Raw genomic sequence first — 24,296 nt, 5'->3', positions numbered from 1 at the left:
AGATCAGTTTCTTGTCGTTTCCCGCCATTAGCAGCCGTGGCCGAGCGGTTAAGGCGTCTGACTAGAAATCAGATTCCCTCTGGGAGCGTAGGTTCGAATCCTACCGGCTGCGACGTTTTTTATTATTTTTTACCGGCTGCGACATTTTTTTATTATTTTTTTACCGGCTGCGACATTTTTTTATTACTTTTTACCGGCTGCGACATTTTTTAATTATTTTTTTATAAATATTTTTTTAATCTTTTCTAATAAGAACTAAATTTATTGACTGACCCGTTTTTTCATTGGCATTTAATCGGTCTGTAAATTTGTTAGTAGACAGTTTCGAAAATCTTTGCATGCAAGCCGTACTTGACTATTAAGACTGACTTTGACCAAACACCCTATAACATGGTCCAAACTCCCGCAAATTGAATTTATTATTTTATATTTGGTGGTTAAGAGGAAGCTACAAGCCAAAAATGTGTATATTCTCGGTATACCTTATATCGTAGGTAATAGGCAAAATCGCTTGACAAACGGAGTCTAGAAACTTTCGATTTCAAGCACAAAACTGGTTTTTATTTATTTTGTAAATAATTTTATAAGAAAGCAAAAAAGTTAATCAAGTGAAACTGTCACAGATAATCTTAGCTATAATACTGTATTTTTTAAAAGGTTTTATTTCATTTATGCGTTCATACATTTCTATTGAAAAAAAAAATTTAGTAGTTTGCATTTATATTTTTTATTGAGTAATTTAATTTTGTATTTGTATTCTACTCAAGCGAAGCGATAGGAAAACTTTCAATTTATCTAAAGCATATTTTTTGGTATTCATAATGTACACCAATTCGCTATAAAGATTAATCAAAATAGTGATTTGGCATCGCCTTAATCAAGTAGGTAGGTACCCAGGTATTTAAATAGCTACTTAAATATTTTCATTTCGGAGGAAATTTTGGTTTCGATTTATTAAATACTAGCTGACGTGTAAAATTTTTGGGGTAAAGTTTTGAGGTTATGAAATCTATAGTAAAAAGTTTTCTTTTTATAAGTTTTTGTTTCACATGATCATGCCATGTCTTTTTCGGGCGTCACCGACTTCCACCATTCACTACTGTATATCACATAGTTAATACATTAAAATTCTACATTATATTGCCTTTAATTAGACTCCATTTCTCATTCTAGTGCACAACTAGTGTCCAGTAGTTTTGGAGACTATAAGGCACAAACAAAGAAACATTCATTTTTATATATACCTACACATAGACTACCTAGCTGACGTGTACCAGGCGTTTTTCGAATTTTCGCTACTTTCTACAAATATAATATGCATGTATTATATACATGAACCTTCCGGAAGAAATTCTCTAAATGATAGTGAAAACTTTATCAAAATCCGTTGCGTATTTCAAAATAACTATACGCACAAATAGCGACTTTATTATACAAGAAGAAACATACATTTTTGAACGCGAGGTCTACTGTTCACAGTACTAGTTGATATGTAGTTTTCAGAAGAAAGAACTTGATATATTGTATGATGTATGTGTTATATTATGTAGAATTTACAATAGAACAAGTCCCGCTAGTAGTGTATTTATTTAAATTTTTATCGCACTTTTTGATTTTTTTGGATTATTTAGTAAAATAGACAAGACCCGCTGCAATCTACAAATAACAAGCAGCCGTGGCCGAGCGGTTAAGGCGTCTGACTAGAAATCAGATTCCCTCTGGGAGCGTAGGTTCGAATCCTACCGGCTGCGACACTTTTTATTGCTTTTTATCCAGTCTTTTAATGTTTTTCTCATAAGAAAGAAATTTATTAAGTGAGCGTAGTGCTTTGGATTTCGTCTGTCTGTAAATTGGTTTGTGTTTTCCGTGTCCGGTCAATTCTGTCAAGGTGGTAGCCGTGTTGGATAGTACCGTTTTACACCGACAGAGTTCGCATGATCGTTACGAGCTTTCCAAACTAAATAATCAACATTACACGAGACTTACTGTCCGCAGAAGTAACGTTAACGTTGCGTTAAACTTCGGTACATATCCTACAAACTCTGGTGTACCACAGGGATCCAATTTTTAACCCTTATTATTTTTAATTTTTATAAACATTCGAAAAAATATCAATTTCGTTCTTTTTTTTACTTTTTATTGATGACATTATGAGAACAAGGTTAATACTGTAGATAATTTCATATTTACTGGAGTATTGCTAAGAAACTCGATTTTAACTTCCAAACATGTTTACATTGAAAAGATCTGTAAATCAGTCACAAAATGTTTGGGTTTTGTCATACACAATTCAAAGGAGTTGACAAACATTGCAGTTACAAGATTGCTTTACTTTGGCTTAGTGCGTAAAACATTACTGAAAGTTAAACTTGGTGTATGGGGGCCGGAGGACACCGCCCATGTTCCATAGTCGGGAAAATCCTAGAGACATTTTTTTATGACACCTCTACATGAAATAGTTCAGTTTGTACTCATGGATATTTGCAAAAGCGTTTGTCTCACTAATGCAAAGTATCTGCGACCTTCGTTCTGCGAGGAATGTCGCATAACTGCCTATGGCTTATAAACTCCTGAACGGCTAATACCTGACATCCTGACTGAAATATAATTCTTTTTACGGGATAATTTTAAGCGAAGCAACCAACACAGACTACTGATTCTTCCCCGATGCAGAACTAACTTACCAAAAATACTGGTGCCCCTTGAAAGTCTTTCTAGGTTAATTAACTACCTTGCTTGATGTGTGGATATTTTCTGCTAGTCTATGCTTGCAACAAGTTTAATCACGACCTAGCCTTTATGTTTTAACCATATCATGTACTTAACTGTAATTACTGCATTTACTTAAAATAGTTTATTTTTTACAATTTTTATCGCACTTGTTGAATTTTTTAGGATTATTTAGTAAAATAGACAAGACCCGCTGCAATCTACAAATAACAAGCAGCCGTGGCCGAGCGGTTAAGGCGTCTGACTAGAAATCAGATTCCCTCTGGGAGCGTAGGTTCGAATCCTACCGGCTGCGACATTTTTTATTATTTTTTAATATTTTTCTGAGAAGAAAGAACTGTATTAACTAAGCGTAGTGCTTTGGATTTCATCTGTCTGTAAATTGGTTTTTGTGTTCCTTTCCCGGTCAATCCTGTCAAGGTGGTAGCCGTGTTGTATAGTACCGTTTTACTCCGCCAGAGTTCGCATGAGCGTTACGAGCAAATAATCAACATTACGCGAGGTTTACGGTTCACAGAATTACTATAATTATGTATGATTTACAATAGACAAGTCCCGCTACAATTTACAATTAACAAGCAGCCGTGGCCGAGCGGTTAAGGCGTCTGACTAGAAATCAGATTCCCTCTGGGAGCGTAGGTTCGAATCCTACCGGCTGCGACACTTTTTATTGCTTTTTATCCAGTCTTTTAATGTTTTTCTCATAAGAAAGAAATTTATTAAGTGAGCGTAGTGCTTTGGATTTCGTCTGTCTGTAAATTGGTTTGTGTTTTCCGTGTCCGGTCAATTCTGTCAAGGTGGTAGCCGTGTTGGATAGTACCGTTTTACACCGACAGAGTTCGCATGATCGTTACGAGCTTTCCAAACTAAATAATCAACATTACACGAGACTTACTGTCCGCAGAAGTAACGTTAACGTTGCGTTAAACTTCAGTACATATCCTACAAACTCTGGTGTACCACAGGGATCCAATTTAGAACCCTTATTATTTTTAATTTTTATAAACATTAGAAAAAATATCAATTATTGCGTTCGTTTTTTACTTTTTGCTGATGACATTATGAGAACAAGGTAATTGGAATACTGTAGATAATTGCATATTTACTGGAGTATTGCTAAGAAACTCGATTTTAACTTCCAAACATGTTTACATTGAAAAGATCTGCAAATCAGCCACAAAATGTTTGGGTTTTGTCATGCACAATTCAAATGAGTTGACAAACCTTGCAGTTACAAGACTGCTTTACTTTAGCTTAGTGTGTAAAGCATTATTGAAAGTGAAACTTGGTGTATGTGGGCCGGAGGACACCGCCCATGTTCCATAGTCGGGAAAATCCTAAAGACATTTTTTTATGACACCTCTACATGAAATAGTTCAGTTTTTACTCATGGATATTTCCAAAAGCGCTTGTCTCACTAATGCAAAGTATCTGCGACCTTCGTTCTGCGAGGAATGTCGCATAACTGTCTATGGCTTATAAACTCCTGAACGGCTAATTCCTGACATCCTGACTGAAATATAATTCTTTTTACAGGATAATTTTAAGCGAAGCAACCAACACAGACTACTGATTCTTCCCAGATGCAGAACTAACTTACCAAAAATACTGGTGCCCCTTGAAAGTCTTTCTAGGTTAATTAACTACCTTGCTCGACGTGCAGATATTTTCTGCATGACTTACAACAAATTTGATCACGAACTAGCCTTTATGTTGTAACCATATTATGTACTTAACTGTAATTACTGCATTTACTTAAAATAGTGTATTTTTTACAATTTTTATCGCACTTGTTGAATTTTTTAGGATTATTTAGTAAAATAGACAAGACCCGCTGCAATCTACAAATAACAAGCAGCCGTGGCCGAGCGGTTAAGGCGTCTGACTAGAAATCAGATTCCCTCTGGGAGCGTAGGTTCGAATCCTATCGGCTGCGACATTTTTTATTATTTTTCATACTATTTTTTAATGTTTTTCTCAGAAGAAATAACTTTATTAACTGAGCATCGTGCTTTGGATTTCGTTTGCCAAATTGTAAATTGGTTTGTGTGTTCCTTTCCCGGTCAATTCTATCAAGATGGTAGCCGTGTTGTATAGTACCGTTTTACTCCGCCAGAGTTCGCATGAGCGTTACGAGCTTTCCAAATGAAATAATCAACATTACGCGAGGTTTTCTGTTCACAGAATAATTTTTTTTCAATTTTGTCCGCAAAAGAAACTTTTTATGTTGTAAAAAATCACGGGATGTACCTAACTGGACTTGCCAAGATGAAAACTGACAAATTTTGTTTACACAGAACACAGCGTCAAAATAATCGCCTGGAAAAATATGATATTACAGAAGTAATTTTTTACGGTTACATGATATTTTATCAAAATGAAAATTCAACACACCTTTAAAAAGTGATATAGAGTCATTTAAAGTGATGAAACAAAAACTAGGTTTAATCGTTACCTATGTAACCAATTTATCCTAGTTTTTGCTTCATCACTTTTCATGACTTAATATCACTTTTTGTAGGTGATTTTGATGACATACCCGGTCACAATTTTTTACACCAGTTCCAATTTTGAAAATGTCGTACCTATGCACAAAGCAATTTGAAGAACAGATGATAATATATGGCGATAAAGTAGGTACCAAAATAATTTATCAACAATTGTACATTACTCTATTTTTGAAATTCACATTTCTTTTGTTTGAATTTTTGACATCTATTTTCGTCTTTGATAAGACGAAAGTTCACCTTTTACCTTCTATACTATTATTTTTTTTACGAATAACGATTTCATGGTTAAAATCAAAGATATTCTTCTAATATCTTTGGTTAAAATCATTTTCAAAGCCCGCCAAAACGATCGAATTCTGGCGGGGTACGCGTGACGTCATACATACCTCGGTGGTCGATTCAACAAATCAAAATCGAAATCAACAAATTCCACTTTAAATATTTAGCCAGATTTCCAAAATATATTCATTTTTTTGAAATAATTTGTGTACACAGTGGTACGCAACTTGGCACAAATTGTATGTGGCCGACCAACCCGTGAGGCAGCGGTTTAAGTTCTATCAGAACCCGTATATTTTTAATTACATCTTGCAATTTTTTTTTCAAAAATGAATGAAGTGGAAATTAACCCACTTCCGACATCCGATCGAGCTGAACTTCGGTAGATGGACTCGTTGTCGATGACAATGCGTACTGTTAACTTTTGGTGGAAAACACGCTTACACAAAGATATTTCTTTGAAATTGGGAGACGGCAGTTAATACACGAAATAAATGTCGGTCCTAACTAATCGGGATTCAGGTCAGTTCTTGGCGCGGTTGACTCCAGTCCCCGGGGAGGAAGATTCAATCCTCAGACAAACCAACTTTTTTTAAATGTTTTAAAAGACATTTTCAAAGTTCACAGATGTTAAAAACCAGTCCCTGGGGAGGATGGTTCCAACCTCAGTCAAAACCAAAAAAAACTTTAACTTATTAATATAATTTATTATTATCATCTTATAACCGTTTCTTAGTTGTGTCAGTATCGGTTTGGCTATCGACAGCGCAACCGTGCTCGTGATATTGATATGAAAATAATTGGAAGTGGAACCTATCGATCTGATATTGTTAAGTTATTGATAAGTTATTAACTAGACCACATGCAAATGTAATTGAATATCGTTTAAAGAATAAATAAAATAACTCATTAGACATTATTTGCGGCACGTTAAATTTAACACATGTTTTAAACAACCACTAATGTAGGGTGAATGATTGTTTATCAGTTGTTAAAAATTTAAAACACGTTTATTAGTAAGGGATTAGGTGCGTATCGCACTGGTAGAGACCAATATTCATAGTCGAAACGGTGCTTGAAATGGCTTTAGCCGTGTTTATTGACCAGATCGGTCGATCAGATCAGATCGACCGCCTCTGTGGTCGAGGAGTAAGGCCCTCATTGAACACCCGGCGTGCGCAAGTAAATTTTATTTTGAATAATTTCTGTTATTTCACAATTTATTAAAATAAAATAATATATAGTATACTTGCGTAAGTTCCAGAGTGAAAGATACTCTCAGTATCGCCCTGGTGTAAGACAACCATTCAGAATATTGAAATGTTGCCTGAAGTGGCTTTAGCTGTGTTTGGTGACCAGATCTACTCCCTCACCTTTCTCTTGCCCATCTCATTCCCCTCCTCACTACCTTCAGCCTCACAACATACCTTAATTTGGGATGCCATAGTCTCACTTCTTCCAGCCGGTTGGGAGCAGTTGTGACTATTGCGCGGTATTCACATAAAAAAAAGATTTGAATTGCTAGCCATTTACCAATTTTCTTCTTCCCTCTCTTCCTCCACTCCTCACTCTCTTCATCCTTATAAAATATCCATATTTTGGATGCTATAAACCGATTGGTTCAGGACAGTTTCTTGTGCGACAAAAAAAAACTAAGTTTATTTTTGGCATTATCTTTATTCATTTACAGCCATCGAAATCAATAACAAAGTTAACTAAATAATAATAATAGGTATTAATAATAAAATTTGAAAAAAAAACACGTGCCTGTCAAAATAGCATTTTTCATTGGCGTGATGACTAGTTGAGCCGAATGGGTAACCGCTAGCTGTGTAACACCCTGAAGTAAATTACATAATGTTGCAATCAAGTATTTCTTCCTATAATTTGCAAAAATGCAAAGGCTACCAATACTCCAGAATATAAAAAGTTTAAATGAAAAAAAATCTATCATAATAATATTTAATAATAATAATAATAATACTTGGATGACTTGTATAGTGCCGTTTTTGTGCAAAAACACCTCAAGGGCGCTGTACAAACTTATAATACATTTCTACAGTGATCTATGTTATTACTTAACTATTTATGGAGAAAATATACAGTACAATACTTACCTGGTAGGTCACTTGAGATTAACACTTAATTAACATTATCTAATTGTTTATTGGCGAAATTTAGATACAGGATTTAGGACTTAATTGAAAAATTGAACATAACTGGACTTTCTCTTAGGATTGGTATATTTAATTTAAGGGTATGACAGCTTAAAAAGGTAAGTTTTTAGTTTAGACCTGAATTCTGTTGGACTTGTTATGGATCTTAGTTCCGGAGGGAGTTTATTCCAAGCCTTCGGCCCAGATACTTCGAAAGCGCGATCACCAAACTTAGTATTTGGCTTGCGCTTAGGTTCTATCAGTCTGCCTACAGCTGATGATGTTGCTGATCTAAGTGTTGACTGCCTCAGACCAGTGTTTTCCGGGAAGCATAGTTCAGAGATGTAGGGTGGGGCCATTTCATTGATGGATTTAAACACCATCCAGCACAGTTTGTACTGGATTCTTTCAGGGCACTTGAGCCAGTGAAGGTTACGAAGGTGTTCTGAAATGTGCGAATATTTTGAAACCCCGGTTATGAAACCGGTTTAGGTACGCGAATACTCGGACAAATATAGTTTAAGGATGTGTAATTCTCTAAATATTAAATTTCTTCCGTGTTTAATTTGGGCGGTGTGATATTGATACGTGAAATTCACGCCTGTGTAATTTTGTCAAATAAATGGCCATTTTGGCCAGAGAATTGGCACATTGCTAGACATTCCAACAGAGACTGTTATGCCTCAATACAAAGGACTATCTCATCAAAATAGTGGTTTCAACCATTTACCCATTTATACAAAAATATACATTCAAAATATTTTAAAGCCTATGGTTTTAACAAACTTGAATAGCCATTTAAGGGCACACAACTAACTTAAGGCCCCGTAATAAGCGTTCAAAGATTATATAAAAGGGAGAAATGTAAATACGAATGTTAAAAGGAACGCGATAATACTTAAAGAACGATAATAATTAAGAGAAATAGAGAAAAAGTTCAAATTGCATTTAAAGATACACTGTGATTTTTTTCATGCCTATAACATATTAAATAATAGAACAAAACGTGTTTTTAATAATTTTCGGAAATTACTTTGCGATTTTTTTCTATCGAGAGAATTTCATATAATTAACGTTTCGGCATTACAAATGTATAGATATTATCTTAAAAAATAACATATATATTTTTTGGAACTTAAAAACTAAGAGTTACAGAGAAACTTACTTAGATACTTTTTTGTCACAAAATACCAAAAAAGTTACTTAAAAATTAGAATGTTTGAAAAGATTCGAAATATTAATTTAATATGATACTTATGTCTTAGCAATATTAAAATAATTATTCACATTTCCAATATTTTAATGTGCCATAGTACTTGTAACTTGAATAAATTTAAAAATCAAATAATTGCTTGTGGTAATATGAGACGTACGTGTTGACTGAAGAACGAGATGCAAGCAGAACGTAAGAGCATGGTACAAGAACTCGGGGACGAACGATTCATTCCTCCGAGTAACGCCGGGTAGCTAATACAGGGTTCTCCAATAAGAGGTGTTATTTTGATATTCAATCGTAAAAGATCAATGGTTTCGTTGCTTTTGTGACACGTAACGCCGACTTGTTGAAAGTAAACGTTGTCTAGATCAATACCATTCAATTCCGGCCATAAAAAATGATTAATCATCTCTCGATAGCGCAATCCATTCACCGTAACTGTCGCTCCAGCCTCATTCTCGAAAAAGTAAGGTCCAATGACTCCGCCGGACCATAAACCGCAACAAACAGTCACACGTTGAGGATAGAGAGGCTTTTCAACAATAACTCTTGGGTTTTCCGAGCCCCAGATGCGACAATTTTGCTTGTTGACGAAGCCACCGAGGTGGAAATGGGCCTCATCACTCAAGATGATTTGCATTTGATTCACTCAAGTGAATTTTAATAATTTCGATGCGTTGTTGAATCGTGTATCATTCCATTTTTATTAATGGCGTAGTTTCTACTTGTCAAATGTCAAAAAATGACAGCTTCAAAAGTAACATCTACCGAAATAGCGGGCTATTCAAAATAACACTTCTTATTCGAAAACCCTTGTATTTTATTAAAGATCAAATATTTTTTGCAACGTTCATCATTGTTTCAGAGTCAGGCATATATTTTTATTTTCTGGTTATTATTACCAGATCGTTCAAAATGTCCCTGAGAAAAAATTATTTTTCTAGAATACATTATGATGTTTTGCTCGGGGGTTCGTAATATTCTCAGCACACCACTAACGCCAATCGTCATAATTTATTGCTGAACAACAACATTATATAATTCAACCGATCAACAAGAATAAGCAAGTAGGTTGGGATCGACCATGACCTTGAAATAAGCGCTAAAATTTTCTTCCGTTCCCCGTTCCCGCCGTTTCCGCCATTTTCGCTTTTATTAATTTTATTCAATAATAATGTAATTTGAATTTCGTCTGTCTGCAAATTTATTTGTAGGTTACGTTTCAAGGTGGTGGCTGTTTTAATGGTTTGTGAAAAATCGTGTTTATATTTGGACTTTATTACAAGCATTTTTTCAATATTATGGTAGTTAACTTCCACCTACCTGCCTGACTTAAAACTATGCCATACATAGTAATGCAAAATCATGTGTTTTTGGTTTGAAAATTTGGTCGCCTAGAAATGTTTCAGATGCTTTAATTAAATACTGCGAGTAGAATACATCTTGGCCTTTGAAACAATCGAGTATTTTTTACATAAATCTTTTTATAAGCCCAGAAAAAAATAATGTATAAGGCCTATGAAAACTGCTTTAAAGTTCAAAATCTCCTACTCATGAACCCATTTTCGGTTATGATTTTTTTGTATAATGTGGCAAATTAAGTTATTTATAAAATGATCGACAAAAAATTAAATATTTATGCCTGAACATACACAAAATAAAATAAAAGGCACTTTTGAGCCTTGTATTTTTCTTGCATAATTCAAAACAGGCGGATGGTGTTAAACGGGAATTTAAACCATATCGTCATCTACGTAAGTTTAAAATATTACTCGACGTAGTGCATCATAGAAATAGTAACGTTTCTTTGGACAAATTGTATGATATTATGTCTGGAAATTTTTGGTTCTATTTGATAGGATAAAATTACAAACATACATTTTTGGACTTGAGGTCTACTAACCGTTTACAGAACTACGATGTGGAATATCTTATATAATATTCTTCTTCTCTAAATAGTTAAAAATAATGTCGCTATCTATGTCTGTCTGTTTGTGCGCTTAGTTCTTCTAAATTACGTAACGGATTTTTATAGGGTTTTCACTATCATTTAGAGAATTTCTTCCGGAAGGTTTACATATATTATACATTCCAGTGGCGGTCGGTGACTTTTTGTAGAAGGTATGCTGAACATCAAATGTTTATACTCGTACTTACTACAAACTTGATATCAAATATGCACATCTAGACGCTAGCCCACGAACAACATACAATTAGGTACCGTCTAAAATTATTTCCATAAATCCAATATTTCCAGTATCCAGAATAAGTTTTTTTTCCGCAAATGGCCGAGACATCAAGTAGCGAATAGTGGCAGAAGTCTGAGAATTACAATAACTAGTAAATTGCAATAACTAGTAAATTACAATAACTACAAATTACAATAACAAGTAAATTACAATAACTAGTAAATTACAATAACTTGTAAATTACAATAACTAGTAAATTACAATAACTAGTAAATTACAATAACTAGTAAATTACAATAACTATTAATTTACAATAACTAGTAATTTACAGTAACTAGTCAATTACAATAACTAGTAAAAAACAATAACTAGTTAATTACAATTACTATTAAATTACAATAACTAGTAAATTACAATAACTAGTAAATTACAATAACTAGTAAATTACAATAACTAGTAAATTACAATAACTACAAATTACAATAACTAGTAAATTACAATAACTAGTAAATTACATTAACTTGTAAATTACAATAACTAGTAAATTACAATAACTAGTAAATTACAATAACTAGTAAATTACAATAACTATTAATTTACAATAACTAGTAATTTACAGTAACTAGTAAATTACAATAATTAGTAAATTACAATAACTAGTAAATTACAATAACTAGTAAATAACAATAACTAGTCATTTACAATAACTAGTAAAATACAATAACTAGTTAATTACAATAACTAGTTAATTACAATTACTATTAAATTACAATAACTAGTAAATTACAATAACTAGTAAATTACAATAACTACAAATTACAATAACTAGTAAATTACAATAACTAGTAAATTACATTAACTTGTAAATTACAATAACTAGTAAATTACAATAACTAGTAAATTACAATAACTAGTAAATTACAATAACTATTAATTTACAATAACTAGTAATTTACAGTAACTAGTAAATTTCAATAACTAGTAAATTACAATAATTAGTAAATTACAATAACTAGTAAATTACAATAACTAGTAAATAACAATAACTAGTCATTTACAATAACTAGTAAAATACAATAACTAGTTAATTACAATAACTATTAAATTACAATAACTAGTAAATTACAATAACTAGTAAAATACAATAACTAGTTAATTACAATAACTATTAAATTACAATAACTAGTAAATTACAATAACTAGTAAATAACAATAACTAGTAAAATACAATAACAAGTTAATTACAATAACTGGTAAATTACAATAACTAGTAAATTAAAATAACTAGTAAATTACAATGGTTAATTATTTGCGAATGTGACCGGCCATGACATTGATGGTTCCGTTATACATACTGTACTCTATTTGGCTGTCGGCAGATATGCAAACTTACAAAGTACCTATGCATTAGCTTACTAATCCCAATTACATACAACTTGCAGACAAGTCGTGTCAACAAAGCCCTTATCAGGCAAGTATCATTAGTTTCAATTCAATTGAATAATGATCAGTCATGACTTTGACTGCTTCCGATTTACATCCATTTGTCAGTATATATGTCCAAAGACTTGTAAACTCGCCCAGTTGCTAACGAATCCTAATTTATTAATATCACACTAAGGGCCATAGGTTGTGTAGGTAAATAGCCCTTACCCAGCATGTAATTTGAACAATGACCGGCCGTGACCTAGATATGTTACAACCTTAGATAGATTTAGAGTGAAGATACTGAGACAACGCGCCTGATTACTACTAACTGTGTCCAGTGGACTTACTTCAGCGGCCCTTAGATATTCTTTGAATTGCTATCCTTTTACTAACCGGTGCTACATTTTTTTTCGTTTACTATGAATATATCCTTTCAATTTGTTTGATTAATATGAACGTGTTTTGTCTTTTAATTGTATATTTGGTTTCAACCTAGGTACCTACTACCTACCGCTTATTTAGCTTTCGGCAGACTTGAAAACGTACATGTTGCGAACTAAGTCTAGAGGAAGCTACAAGCCAAAATGTATACAGGGTGTATCGGCACTAACCCGACAAACTTTAACCAGCTATTCCTTAGCACATTTGGAGTAAAAAATGTTATGTACACTTTGCTGTCCGGTAACATTTTTTTTCTTTTAAAAACAAAAAATAAATAAAATTTCCACACTCCGCTACTGCCCACAGTATAGGGGTAAAATAATTGGCAACGCCGCGCTACTGTCATCTCTTTCACACATATTCTGTCTCAAGTCCCGTGTGGTTCCCGCCACCCCGTCTCGTATCAGTGGTCAGTGCTGTTTTGGGAGTTCGCATGTCATCAAGTTTCTAGTTTCGTTTTTGTTTTGTTATCTAAGTTTTTACTGTTGAAATATGCCCCTCAATTATCCACCTGCCGAGCAAGCAGATATTGTTTTTGTTTATGGATTTTGCAATGGAAATTCACGAGCAGCCGTAAGGGAGTATCGCATGAGGTTTCCTGGAAGACGCGTCCCACACCATGCTACCTTTGTCCAGGTTTGTACCCTATCAATTGTTTATTGAAACTATTTACATTCATTGATAATGCCAAAAAGCGCTTTTGAAATTTAAACTGGGAACATTAAAAACATAACAAGGGGCCACCAACTTTAAAAATGTAAATTGTACTTTAGGTGATTTGTGTTCAGTGGTCACTAAACGGCGTTTTAAAAAGTTAATTAATTTTAATCTCTAATAAATGCATCATTCACTGCAATTGAATTCACTCCCTTTCTCACCATGGGATTATTTAAATTACTTGAATTCAATTTCACCCCTGTGAATCCAAGATATCAACCGTACCTAGTTAAGAAAATTATAATTTAAAACACTTTGTTATACATTTTACTATAAAAAAATGAAATAAATGAAGAGAAAACGTAAGTTTTCTGATATGTGCCTAAAATAAGTGTTCTTTAAAAATAAAATGAGTGAAAAAGCCCGCGATTGTTTATTTGACATTATTACTGAGCTGAATAATAAAAGCAGTTGTTATTTGTTGTTTTGTTTCAGATGTATCAACAATTGCGTGACTGTGGCATCGGACGGATTGAAGGCGCCGGCGGAGGACACAACATCGTTCCTGTGGCAGTTGAGGAGAGAATCCTGAACTTAATTACCGAAGACCCCACGCTGTCCGTGCGTCGGGTCGCTCTGATGATAGGACACAGGGAACACATGGCGGTATGGAGAGTTCTGAAGAAGCACGGGCTCAAACCTTTTCACTATAGGCGCTGCCAAGGCCTCATGGAGAATGACCACTTTTCCAGAGTCGTGTACTGCAGAAGAATGCTGCATAATGTCATAAGAGATGCAGACTTCATGAAAAACATATTGTTTACCGACGAAGCACAGTTCACTAAAACAGGAGTGCTAAATGTGCACAACTTGCACCATTGGGCTGAACAAAACCCCAAGCTTGTTCGGGAGTCGTCGAGCCAGGACAGATTTTCCATCAACATGTGGGCAGGAATCCTGGGAAATCAAATACTCGGTCCAATCGAGTTGCCTCCCAGACTAAATGGACCGATGTATTTGGAGTTCTTACAAGTGCAACTGGGCGAGATTCTGGAAGATGTGAACCTCGAATTACTACGGAGAATGTGGTTCCAGCACGATGGAGCCCCACCACACTATTCGATTGCCGTGCGGAACTACTTGGATGTCGAGTTTCCTGGTCGTTGGATAGGCCGTGGAAGTCCGGCCATTGCTTGGCCACCAAGATCACCCGACCTGACCCCCCTGGATTACTACCTGTGGGGGGCTCTCAAGGAAAAAGTGTATGCTAAGCCAATAGCCTCAAGAGAGCAACTGCTCGAACGAGTGATGGAAGCCGCTGCAGAAATTAAAGCAAATCCTGCAAACTTAAATAATCAAAATATAACAAGACTACACGCTTGCATCGAAAATAATGGTAGTCACTTCGAACAAATGCTCCAATAAAAAAATTAACATAAACTACATGTCCGCATTTTCATTTATTATTTATTGGTAAAATTCTCACAATGTCATTCATTTACACATCAATATTACCTACATATCAATATTTAATAAAATCTGTAGAAGAGTATGCCCGTCGGCATTCAACAAGTTTTTCGACAAGTGTGTCGAAAAGCGTCTTCTCTCTTTCCTACACACTAAATATTAATGGTTAAAAATGAGACGACTGATGCTTGTAAGCGCGCCAATACGTAAAAACAACGAAACTCGAATAAGAATTGCCAGGTGGGTTTTTTAATCGCTTTAATCTGACTTTAAACAATAATTAAACACGTAAAAATTATTTAATATAATATTACAGTACAGTACTTTGAACCTTCGCAATAAATTTATTTGATTTTAAGTTTAGTTTGTAGAACTCCATTTCAATTTAGAGATTTTTTTTATTTTAACAGTCTTATTAAAAAATTTATAAAAACAGTGTGTTTATAAACAAGTTCTGCTAGTTGTAATTATTATTACGCGTGACAGCTGTTTCACCTTCTGACGGCATTATCAAACTTTGGTAAAGCCACTTACAGACGACGTAAGTGATAACTTTCTTTTTTTATTATTCTGGCTTTATTGATTTCCGAGTAAATTGTCGTAAATTATTATTTGCTAATCCCAATATTATTTGCTAATGCTAATAATTAAGTGAAATTTTAAACAATGCAATAATAGGATTATTGCATTGTTAATTTCACTTAATGTCGTTGGTATTTCCAACTGATGACTCAGGGGTTTATTTCCCTGAATAATTAAGTATTTTGGGGTCTAATTATTATGCATTTCATTACATCCGATAATTTAAACAATTTTTATGTTGAATTGGGGTAAGTTTTATGGCTAAGGGAAGGAGTGGAAGGTGAGGAAGTACCTGGATATTCAGATCTGGTCACCAAATACGGCTAGTCATTTCAAGCAACGTTTAAATTCTAAACCTGGATATTCAGATCTGGTCACCAAATACGGCTAGTCATTTCAAGCAACGTTTAAATTCTGAACCTGGATATTCAGATCTGGTCACCAAATACGGCTAGTCATTTCAAGTAACGTTTAAATTCTAAACCTGGATATTCAGATCTGGTCACCAAATACGGCTAGTCATTTCAAGCAACGTTTAAATTCTGAACCTGGATATTCAGATCTGGTCACCAAATACGGCTAGTCATTTCAAGCAACGTTTAAATTCTAAACCTGGATATTCAGATCTGGTCACCAAATACGGCTAGTCATTTCAAGCAACGTTTAAATTCTGAACCTGGATATTCAGATCTGGTCACCAAATACGGCTAGTCATTTCAAGCAACGTTTAAATTCTAAACCTGGATATTCAGATCTGGTCACCAAATACGGCTAGTCATTTCAAGCAACGTTTAAATTCTGAACCTGGATATTCAGATCTGGTCACCAAATACGGCTAGTCATTTCAAGCAACGTTTAAATTCTGAATTAATTAATCAATTACGAAAAAGCGTGGGGTTAAGAATATTTTTTTTAAATTATAGTTGTAATTTATTGTCGATTTTTTAAAAAAATTGCGATATTTTAAATAAAATTTAATAATTATTGTTTAAATAAATTAGCAATCTGGCAGCATTCATTTGCAGGTGGTCAATCCAATGCAGTCATGACGTTTGTGTGAGTGCTTTCCTTTGTCTCAGTGTGTTGCGCAGCAGTTTTATATGAACCGTTTTTTGATTCATCGGGATTGTTTTTAAAACTATACATTCTTTGTACCTTCAAATTAGTGGAAATAAACTTAAGTGTGTCAAGCTGCTCGTTATATTCCGGTAATTCTGGAAGGCTTTTAACATAAGCAATAATATTCATAAATCACATTCCGCGAAGTTGTAAATAACTAAATTTATTAAAAAATATACGTTGTAGGATAGCCTAGCAAGTAACATTTTGACAGAGCACTTACGGTGATTTAAAAAACAACGGCGCTGTTCAAATAATCCAATTATTATTATTGATAAGTACCTAAGTGAGGAAAATTGTTTTTAAAAGTGCTCAGAATTATTGGACTTCGATTATAAATTCAGGAAATCTACTAATTAGTTTCTTAGTTTCAAAATTAGACTATTTAATACGTGAAACGCGTAAGAGGTGAAACCAAAGCATTCCAGAGGTGAAACAATTTAGATACAAAAATAAAACTGATGTGTACAATACAAGAAGACAATCAGTGATTCGCATACGAAAAATGTGAATAATCATTATTGTTAAATAAAATATTTCTTTTCTGGTACTGGATTATGTAATACGGGCTTCGTTCGCAGCAACACGCGAGAGTTGCGATGTTGCTTTCAAATTTTGACAAAGGATAAAACAGTGGTGACATGTGGTGAAAATATGTTTAATTAATTTTTTATTAAAAAAAAACGTTACCGGACAGCAAAGTGCACATAACATTTTTTACTCCAAATGTGCTAAGGAATAGCTGGTTAAAGTTTGTCGGGTTAGTGCCGATACACCCTGTATTATTGGTATATCTTATATTGTAGGTAATAGGCATTAAAATCGCTTGACAAACGGAGTCTAGAAACGTTCGATTTCAAGCACAAACCTGGTTTTTATTTATTTTATAAATTATTTTATAAGAAAGCAAAAAAGTTGATCAAGTGAAACTATCACAGATAATCTTAGCTATAATACTGTATTTTTCAAAGTTGTTTTATTTACGCGATCACACATTTCTATTGTAAAAATATTTTTTTTAGTAGTTTACATTTATATTTTTATTGAGTAATTTATATTTTTATTTGTATTATACTCGAGTGACATGATAGAAAATCCTTCAATTTATCAAAAGCATATTTTTTGGTATTCATAATGTACACCAATTCGTTATAAAGATTAATCAAAATAGTGATTTGGAATTAAGCTACGCCTTAAGCAGACGTAAAACTTCCCGAGGGAAACCTCTACAAACATTTGTGTTTTTAGTAATACGTTCATCAGAAATAATTCAAATAAACACCACGTTAATAAATAAAGTCGACTGTAAATGTTGTTTTTACACGACTTATCATCACATGTCGTTAAGATTCCCACATTATTTTAGAGATTTGATAGGGCAAATTCAGCCTCAGGTCTGTCCAATACACCAAGGCCGCGCGTCGCATATTTTTCTGCACGGCTGCTTCACTTACGTTGTTAAGATTTTGGCTTATTTTAGGATATTGTCTCGTTTTGCACGAAATCACGTTTATTTGCGTGTAAGTGTGGTAATGCGTCAACAAAGCCCCTCCCCAACAAGTAGCAGTAGTTGAAAGTATCGACATTAAAATCGATGGACCAGCCCATAGAGAAAGGGGAACAAACTAAGTTGCGAGAACAGGGAGGCGGCGTGACCGTCTCCCTTTCTGTGATTAATTTGTAAATAATAATATTTGGATGACTTGTATATTGCCGTTTTTGTGCAAAATCACCTCAACTTCGCTGTACAAATTTACAATACATTTCTAGAGTGATCAATGTTATTACTATTTATGGAGATAATATACAGTACAATACTTACCTGGTAGGTCACTCGAGATTAACAATTTTTCCAAACAACATTAGTATAAATAAACCACTTACAACAGTAGCAAGAGACAATAGAACACCGAAAAGCAAGATGACAAATGTCACTATTCTTGAAGTATTTTATCAAGATTGACTAATAATGACAATATTTGGATGATTTGTATAGCGCCGTTTTTGTGCAAAATCACCTCAAGGGCGCTGTACAAATATATAATACATTTCTACAATGATCTATGTTATTACTAACTATATATGGAGATAATAAACAGTACAATACTTACCTGGTAGGTCACTTGAAATTAACACTTAATTAACATTAACTTATTTTTTTTTAGCGAAATTTAGATACAGGATTTAGGACGTAACTTGAAAATTGTAAATAACTGGACTTTCTCTCAGGAATGGTATATTTAATTTAAGGGTATGACAGCTTAAAGAGGTAAGTTTTTAGTTTAGACCTGAATTCTGTTGGACTAGTTACGGATCTTAGTTCCGGAGGGAGTTTATTCCAAGACTTCAGCCCAGATACTCCGAAAGCGCGATCACCAAACTTAGTATTTGGTTTACGCTTAAGTTTCATCAGTCGGCCTAACTTAAATCGAATATTTGGTTACCCTATTTAGTTAGACACTTGTATTGTAATTTAATAATCTCACTCATTTTTGCGTCGCTACGCAACCCGATTTATACACGGTTCTGTTAAAAACGAACATTCAGACCCTGCGCAGAAAAGTCAAGCAACGGACTGCGCTACGAACTATTTGCCTTACCTTACGGAACTGTTATTTGTTATTTCAATGTGCAATCTTCGTGGTATATTAAAAGCACTCTCCGCAAGCACCTTCCCGGTGCCAGAATATTTCGTGTGGCTACCTCCAGCTCGTCGAAATGATAACCGGATTTTATGTTCGCGCAAGTCTATCAATTCGAATGTCTATGGTTAAAAGTCATTCGGACAATGGCCAACCATGACCTAGAACCTAGACCCTAAACATCAGATCTACCTATTTCTACTCTCTTCCGCTTATTTACCAGTCATAGATTATACAAGTAGTTTTGTGAACTTTTCTCTCATTTAATAAATCAATACCAGATTTGTAAGTACCTGCTTAAATACGTACCTACTTAACCATATATTTTACGTAACATTTTTAATAACATTTCGAATAAGGAATTATAAAATTTATCCAAGGAAACGTCACTCAATGACAATTCTTTTTTTAAACTTTCTACAGGCAGGTAGGTACCACAATATTATGCAACTTATTCAAAGTTAGTAATCTAGTCAAAGTAATGCTTGTATGAATAATCAATTGAATGAAACAGATACAGAGAAAATACAAACAAATTTACAACAGATAAAATGTCAACGGTAAAGTAAACAGGACGTCACCACGCTCAGTTAAATATATGTGGACATTTACGGTCGAAACTATTATTCAAAGTAATGTCAGATAATAATAATAATATTTGGCTTATTCATATAGCGCCGTTTTCGTGAAAAATCACCTCAAGGACGCTGTACAAATATACTCATTCGATAATAAGTGCGACTGACTTACAACTAGGATTCATAATAACTACAGGATTTTCCAATAAGAGGTGTTATTTTGATATTCAATCGTAAAAGATCAATGGTTTCGTTGCTTGTGTGGCACCTAGCGCAGTCTTGTTGAAAGTAAACGTTGTCCAGATCAATACCATCCAATTCCGGCCATAAAAAATCATTAATCATCTCTCGATAGCGCAATACATTCACCGCAACTGTTGCTCCAGCCTCATTTTCGAAAAAGTAAGGTCCAATGACTCTGCCGGACCATAAGCCGCACCAAACAGTCACACGTTGTGGTTAGAGAGGCTTTTCAACAATAACTCTTCGGTTTTCCGAGCCCCAGATAGGACAATTTTGCTTGTTGACGAAGCCACCGAGGTGGAAATGGGCCTCATCACTCAAGATGATTTGCATTTGATTCACTCAAGTAAATTTTAATAATTTCAATGCGTTGTTGAAACGTGTATCGTTCCATTATTAATGGCGTAGTTTCTACTTGCCAAATGTCAAAAAATGACAGCTTCAAAAGTAACATCTACCGAAATAGCGGGCTATTCAAAATAACATCCTTATTGGAAAACCGTATATTTACTTACGAATAAGGTCTATAACTACTGTCGCGAAACTTAACGCTAAATCACTATTTTAAATAGTCTTTGTAACGAATTGGTGTACATTATGACTAACGAAAAATATGCTTTAGATAAATTGAAGGTTTTCCTATCGTTTTGCTTGACTAGAATACAAATAAAATAATAAATTACCCAATTAAAAATATTTTAAAAGCTACTAAAAAATATATTTTTTCAATACAAATGTATGAACGCGTAAAAGAAACAACTTAAAAAAATACAGTATTATAGCTAAGATTATCTGTGACAGTTTAATTTGATTAACTTTTTTGCTTTCTTATATCTTAGAAAATTATTTACTAAAAAAATAAAAACCAGTTTTGTGCTTGAAATCGAACGTTTCTAGACTCCGTTTGTCAAGCGATTTATTGCCTATTAACTACAATATAAAGTAAACCAAGAATATACACATTTTAAATAAAAAGCTGGATACTTAATATAGGGAGATCTGAAATAGAAAATATACTGATATCAAACACAGACTAAAACACTATCTTACTTATTTTAAAATTATTAAAAAAAAATATATATATACTTCATGATAAATGTTTATAATTAAATTCATATGTTACTTTGTTGTAATATTAATTTCTTATTATTAAATTATAATATTTAAATGACATCCTCAGCACGGGAGATCCCAGTGAGGATATCATTATCTCTATATGTTACTAAGAAAAGAAGACAATAAATCATTTTTAATATTATTATTTATGGCTTGTAGATTCCTCTTAAAAATCTCTTAAAATTATTCGTAATGCTGTTAAAATCGGGACTGCAGGCTCTTAATAAATGAATTGACAGTTTTCCTAATTTATTTATTCATTTATTTGCAAGAAACGAACAGCTTTTACATAATATATAATGATAAATATTAAAGTGAGCTGAAGTCAAGCCCCAGAAGTTTCTTATGCTAAAGTTCATTGGAAGTTTTAATATCTTCATTTTTGGTTATAGGAAGGGGAGAGGAAGAGGAATATAGGAATAGGATAGGAGATGCTCCCGATACATTCCATACTCTCATATTAATAATAATAAAGTATAAGTAAAATACGAATGTGTTATAGCGATCTAGGAACACGTGTTCATAAAAATTCTATTTTTTTCGCATTTCATTATTATGTAATAACATGATAAACGCAGCTACTTGCACACCTGTTATTCACCTATATATTATGAAAATATTAATAATTTATTAGGAAATGGCTCGCTGTCACCTTTTTAAACAGGATTTTAATATTATTTTTTTAATGATAAACCAATGTTTAAAAGACAAGGTTTTTATCACAGACATATGAATATATAGACCAGAAATTAAAGGTGAGGGGTAAAATCAACTGTTGAAGAACGAAGGGGGTAAAGCTGACTGTGATTCGTCAATAAATCAATCTGACAGTATATAGGCACCTCGCATTATAATATCACCATTTAGTTCTTAAAAGTTAAATCTGCTTTTGAATGAATAGACATTTTTACATGGGAGCGCAAATTACTCGCCACGTTATGAACAAATTTGCGAAGTCCAAATTCGGCAAAAAAAATTTCTTCTATTTTCAGAGTCGAATATTTTGTTTACGTATTTAGTTAAGACACTTTTATAAGTGTTCATAATTTAGTTCCCAGTAACCAACGATGCGTACAGATATTATCTCGATGTGATAGTATATGTTTCTACAAACTGATCCATATTATACGATGTAATTACGCTTAAAATAATGCTTAGATATGGAATGTAATACGACAATTGGGTTTATTCTCTTTTTCACATATATTTTTACAAGTTTTCATAGCTAAGCCACCATTTTGCCGTGTTATTTCGTTAAATGCCTCGACAATAACTCGACGCTAGTTCGAACAAGAATGATGACGTCACATTCTCAAGATTCACGGGAAGCCATACGCGAGCCCAGCCGGCTCCAATGGAACCGGTATGGGGAGTGGGGAATAATACGCTTTTAATCACTTAGGGCAGGTCTACTAATATTCATATGTCTATGGTGTTTTTATGCACAGCACAAAGGATAATAAATTATTATAAGCAATAATTAGTCGCCTGTAATATCAATACAAATTGAAAATATCTTAAATAATTGGTTGTTTACAGGTGAAAAAAATATAATAAGCAGTAATTTTTGATTGAAGTACTAGTACATATTGAAATATGCCGATGTGGCTCAGTGGTCCAGAGCGTCTGACCGGACATCAGAAGGCGCGGGTTCAATTCCCGTCGGCTGAATTTATTTTTACCAAGGAGATATTTTCAATTTGTATTGATATTACAAGCGACTAATTATTGCTTGTAATAATTTATTAGGATTTTAATAAATCAGTAATTCTCGTTTTTATCCGCTCGGAGGGCTTTTTGAGGAAAGGAAGGAGAGAAAGGAATCTGGAAAGGAAAGGGGTATGAGGTGTAGTACTTTGGGGGCCATTGTGTCCAGGAGTGATAAACGTTTGAGTTCATCCCTCCCACCGCAGCACAAGGCGATGACAGTTTCTCCAAATCCGGCCCGCTACGCAGAAGGTGGCCAGATGCTTCGACACATTTAAGAACACCTTCGCAACCTTCACTTGCTCAAGTGCCCTGAAAGAATCCAGTACAGATTGTGCTGGATGGTGTTTAAATCCATCAATGAAATGGCCCCACCCTACATCTCTGAACTATGCTTCCCGGAAAACACTGGTCTGAGGCAGTCAACTCTTAGATCAGCAACATCATCAGCTGTAGGCAGACTGATGGAACCTAAGCGCAAGACAAATACTAAGTTTGGTGATCGCGCTTTCGGAGTATCTGGGCCGAAGGCTTGGAATAAACTCCCCCCGGAACTAAGATCCATAACAAGTCCAACAGAATTCAGGTCTAAACTAAAAACTTACCTTTTTAAGCTGTCATACCCTTAAATTAAATATACAATTCCTGAGAGAAAGTCCAATTATATCCAATTATGTCCCGAACCCTGTATCTAAATTTCGCTAATAAACAATTAGTTAATGTTAATTAAGTGTTAATCTTAAGTGACCTACCAGGTAAGTATTGTACTGTATATTATCTCCATATATAGTTAGTAATAACGTGGATCATTGTAGAAATGTATTATATATTTGTACAGCGCCCTTGAGGTGATTTTACACAAAAAAGGCGCTATACAAATCATCCAAATATTATTATTATGCTTCCGTGGCCAAGACCTTGACAATCCTCACCTCAATGCATGATGTAGGCATTTTATCTACTGTCCACTAGTTGTTTAGCTGTGGACCGAACCAACGAACTTTTCCATTCAGTTAGTCCATCCCAATTCACATAGAAGCTTGTGGAATAGCATCATGCCCGCATCCAATGGTAGCGATGATTTAAAGTCATTTGGACAAGGAACAGCCGTGACTTTGGATACTTATGGTTTTCAATTCAATACTTATTTTGCTATAGACGGGCTCCGTGGTCTGTCCACTAGCAATCCATAGGTTGCGGGTTCAAATCCCGGTGTGCACAAGTAAATTTTATTTA

The 24,296-nt window shown here is 34.0% G+C and overlaps 5 non-coding genes across 5 annotated transcripts; all 5 read left to right on the top strand.

Annotated features, from left to right (window-relative positions):
- The first annotated feature begins 30 nt into the window (after nt 1–30).
- Nucleotides 31–112, top strand: TRNAS-AGA (transfer RNA serine (anticodon AGA)). The gene has a single exon. It is a non-coding gene; the product is annotated as a tRNA-Ser (tRNA).
- Nucleotides 113–1,669: 1,557 nt separating this feature from the next.
- On the top strand, nt 1,670–1,751 carry TRNAS-AGA (transfer RNA serine (anticodon AGA)). The gene has a single exon. It is a non-coding gene; the product is annotated as a tRNA-Ser (tRNA).
- A 1,192-nt stretch (nt 1,752–2,943) lies between these two features.
- TRNAS-AGA (transfer RNA serine (anticodon AGA)) lies at nt 2,944–3,025 on the top strand. Its single transcript has one exon. It is a non-coding gene; the product is annotated as a tRNA-Ser (tRNA).
- Nucleotides 3,026–3,308: 283 nt separating this feature from the next.
- Nucleotides 3,309–3,390, top strand: TRNAS-AGA (transfer RNA serine (anticodon AGA)). The gene has a single exon. It is a non-coding gene; the product is annotated as a tRNA-Ser (tRNA).
- Nucleotides 3,391–4,584: 1,194 nt separating this feature from the next.
- Nucleotides 4,585–4,666, top strand: TRNAS-AGA (transfer RNA serine (anticodon AGA)). The gene has a single exon. It is a non-coding gene; the product is annotated as a tRNA-Ser (tRNA).
- The last annotated feature ends 19,630 nt before the right edge of the window (nt 4,667–24,296 follow it).

This window comes from Hesperophylax consimilis, chromosome 29, assembly GCF_061612785.1.
Source record: "Hesperophylax consimilis isolate HC1 chromosome 29, BYU_Hcon_1.0, whole genome shotgun sequence".
NCBI lineage: Eukaryota > Metazoa > Arthropoda > Insecta > Trichoptera > Limnephilidae > Hesperophylax > Hesperophylax consimilis.
The sequence above is the reverse complement of the archived record's forward strand: the minus strand, read 5'-3'. Positions and strand labels throughout refer to the sequence as shown.